Here is a 4,271-nt window from a genome sequence, read left to right on the forward strand (position 1 = left end):
CCGGACACGGGAAAGCCACGCACAGCCAGACGTGGGCGGGCGAACCCGCATGGCTCGGGGTCCGTGGAGACGCCACTCTCCAAACACCTGCTTTCACAGGTGCCTCCTGCGGCGTAGGAGAAGCGGGGGCCGAAGTGGTGTACTGCCTCACCCGGCGGGGCCCGAAGGTTCCAAACCTGCCCCGGGCTCGGCTCAATTTCCAGAATGCCCTTTTCCCCGGACACGGGAAAGCCACGCACAGCCAGACATGGGCAGGCGAACCCGCATGGCTCGGAGTCCGTGGAGACGCCACTCTCCAAACACCTGCTTTCACAGGTGCCCCCTGCGGGGATGCAGCTGCGAGAACACTGCTTCAGGGGATAAGGAAGTTCAATGGTCTTTATGGTTGCTCCTTCTGTGAACATCCTGGGAAATCCATCTTGTTGCCAGGCAAAGGGAATGTCCATATCTATCTGCCTGGTAGCACATACTCCCTCAGGAATGGCCATCGGATCAGGCGGCAAGCTGCAGAGGCACTTGAGAATGGTCACCCGGAGAAGGGCCTCAAAGGTCCCACTGTTTTGAGCCTCATAGTCGAATTTGACTCAGTAGCTTATTTGTTGTCGACTACATGCATTGCGTTCTACTCGGGGTGGTGAGAACATTCTTGCATTTATGGTTTGACTCTAAGTACCATGGAGAGTCATGGTACCTGGGCCGTCAGGTAGAGGTGGTGGATAAGAGATTAGTGGCCATTAAGCCACCGGACTATATTACCAGGACCCCAGGTTTCTTGAAACACAGATGCTATTGGAAAGCAAGCGAACTGCGTGGCTGGCTTTTGTTCTACTCATTTCGTGCTTTGCCCCAAAGCCTCCGGATGTTTACCTTGATCATTTTGCCCTTCTGGTTGGCGCAGTTTACCTCTTGCTGTCTGAATCTGTCTTCGTAGAGGACATTGATATTTCGGAGAGGCTGTTGCTCAGATTTATTGATGGTGTTAAAAATCTGTATGGAGAGCGGTTTTGCACATTTAATGTTCACCAGTTCACACACATTGCTGACTCAGTAAGGAACTGGGGGCCACTTTGGTCTACTTCAGCATTTGTACTTGAGAATAGAAATGGGGAACTGATGTGCCTTGTGAAAGGGACACAAGCTGTGAAGAAACAGCTTGCGAGCTTGGTTGCAATAAGCAATGCCCTCAGTGTCATCCAAAATCGTGTTAGAGACCGCTTCCATGTTGACTTTGTGCTTAGCAAGCTAGAAAATTTACATTTCACGAGACTATCATCTAATGTTATTGCCTTTCATGGCAGACTATGTCAGACAAGTGGAGCTGTGAGGACAGCTCTTGGTTCTTTCCTCTCCAACAGAGAGCATGTGTATGTTTACAAGAAAGTCACAATGTGCAGAGAGACATTTTCTTCTGTGTTGAGCATTAATCAGAAGAGAAGAAACAATTTCACAATCATGTATGTTGTTCAGAGAGAGAACTTTTGCATTAATTCAGTGCTTCGCAAAGTATGCTGGGCAAGTGTACATGGTTATTAACAAACTTCTGGAGAGTGGTGTACAGTACAGGCCTGAGGGGACGGGATTTTCTATTCCACACATCATTGCTCTGAAGGAGAAAGACCATTTGGACGTAATCCCTGTTCTCCCCAAGATGACGAAATGTGTCAAGGTGTTGGATTCTCAGTGCATTTCTCCTAACTCTTATGAACTGAATTTGTAAATCATGTCTCCTCAGTTCGAGACCTCTCTTGTCTGATCATTCATATCTCAACAGAGGCTGTTATGGTATTTGTCAGAGCTAGTAAAATGATTTTAGGTGTGATCAAATAAAAACCGTTTGTGTCACGTAGCCCCGTGCACGTGACACAAACGTTTTTTGGCAAATTGGGGGTTTTACAAACCAACATGCCTCAGCAGAGGACTGATAATTTAGACCACCTGGGGATCTTTTGACGTGCAACCAAAAGCTCGGTTACCCACTGTGCCTTCTCTGCAATAAGTCCTCGCTTGTCTGGTTTGTGGTGGACTCCATAGACAACATGGCTGATGTGATATGATTAGGAATTTGTTCGCAGTGGGTGAGCGAGCAGTGATTCAGTTTCTAACAATGGGAGGGTATAGATCAGTCGACATTCATCGCAAAATACAGGCGATTTTTTGGTGACAAAATATTTATCAAAGGCAACAGTGACTGACTGGGTGTGTGTGTTTCGGGGAGGATGTCAGGAAATGAAATATCTCTCTTGGTAGGCTTTTGTTAGGATTGTGCAGGATGCGTTAGCACAGAAAGGGTGGGAGATTCTGCTTCATCCAGCTTACAGTCCTGACATGTCACCATGTGACATTAATTTGTTCGATCCCTTATATAGACAGCTCAAAAGGGACGATTCCAATCTGATGCAAACATCATCGCTGTGGTGGCAAATGGTATATGGAACAACCACAGCCCTTTTTTGCAGACGGTGTCGACTGCCTTCCCAGCTGCGGGATGTGTGTCTGCATCCATAGAGAGACTTGATTTATGGGACGCCTGCTGCACTCTTACTACCTTATATATTGCTTTGTTAATTTCTACCCCACCTGCTAATGTACCTTTTCGTTTAATATTGGACTTGAGATTATCATGTATACACTTTAGTCAATTTTAGTATATGAAATTGTGTGTATGTCTTTCTATGTATTTTTTCCAATTTTCGAAAAAGTAAAGGTATATCTTGGTATTTTCATATATTGCAGCCTTTAAGTAGATTTATCTCAATATATAATTGTATTCACGAACGCTTTTTTGAGTGTCTATGTCCATCCCTACTTGTGATTTTGTGTGATTTCCTTTTTTTGTGATTTCTTGAATTAATAAAATTGATAAGCTGTGAAACACCAGTATCTAGTTGTTTGAATGCATTCAAGAATCACATCCAGTTGTGCAGTTAAGACACGGTTTTTCTTTAAAATTTATTCAGGAGGAATGTTGCATGCAAATGTAATTCCAACTGTTAATGTTTGAAGAGTACCAAATTAACTTTTGATCGTTTTGATGCTGTGTTATGACATAAATTTCTTCCATCGCATTATTACCTTTGTGGATGCAGATTTCATGTAAGATTAATCAACAAAATTCTTTCAAAAAGTTGTATGTAATTAGAAGAAAATACGGGTTAATTTGGGCGATAACCTTCGTTTCTGATAAAAGCGGGAGAAAATATTTCCGGAAATAAATTTGTAAGTAATGCATTGAATCGTACCGTGTGTTGGATTCATATGCAATGAGCACAAACAAAAAGGACATTTTCGTCAGCGGCGTCCGGGACTAATTTTTTTGTCAACCTAATAGTGTTTTTTCTTTCTCAATCAATCAGCTTGTTTCAGTGGGTCGACACAATTAGCAATCCATACTGCTGAAGTGGTTATAACTTTCGTGGTAATTAGCATGCGGCACTAGCGGCACAAAAATTGATGGTAAGACCGTGTTGATCAGGTTATCAAAGAAACCGTGGGGAGATATATGCCGCATGTATACGCCCCAACTGAAAGTCTGCTAGATGAGTCGTTGAATATCCATCTGATGAGTTTGTCTTCACATGTCCCATGCGGAAACATTTAAAATGCATTGTTTAATTAACTTGCTTTTCGACCTTGCTTCGTCATATTGTCACACGTCAAGCATATACAACAAAATTTACTTTGACTTTTAATCTTCAAAATATGCAATTAATTGGTGAAAATTGTACCTGGAATAGTTACTTCACTTTAAGGATGTTAACAATAGTTAACCAATTACAGAACATGTGACTCTCATGCAATATAGATAAATCAACTAGTGTCTTCGGGAGTATGTGACTTTGCTAACACGGCCGATAGCTGATATACATCCCAAACGGGGCCCATATATTATTATCAGGGATATCCTATTTATATATGATGTGAACAGCAGTATTTGACTTTCATACGCCGATATATGGCCATATTTACGCACTTATATGGCCCTATAGGGCAGTATCTGCGCACTGATATCGCACTATCTGGCCATATTTGCTAACATATATATGGCGCTATAGGGCCATATTTGACTGCTTATATTATCATATATGGCCGTATATAAAATATATCAGGGCCATATCTGACAGTTTCGTACGGGTTCTTCTTGCATTTCTCATTCTGTCAGTGAGCGTGTACTTCCATACTCTAACTGGGCTTAACCTGGACAGAGCTGAGGAGAATAGGCTTGGCGAGTGCCCTTACTGCGTATGCATTTGTACAGCTGAGGCACTTTTTTA

General features: G+C 42.8%; 1 pseudogene; it reads left to right on the forward strand.

The window, feature by feature from the left end:
- Nucleotides 1-610: 610 nt before the first annotated feature.
- On the forward strand, nt 611-1,717 carry LOC120839745 (annotated as a pseudogene).
- The last annotated feature ends 2,554 nt before the right edge of the window (nt 1,718-4,271 follow it).

Source organism: Ixodes scapularis, unplaced genomic scaffold, assembly GCF_016920785.2.
Source record: "Ixodes scapularis isolate PalLabHiFi unplaced genomic scaffold, ASM1692078v2 PGA_scaffold4__175_contigs__length_147842914, whole genome shotgun sequence".
In the NCBI taxonomy this organism is placed as follows: Eukaryota; Metazoa; Arthropoda; class Arachnida; order Ixodida; family Ixodidae; genus Ixodes; species Ixodes scapularis.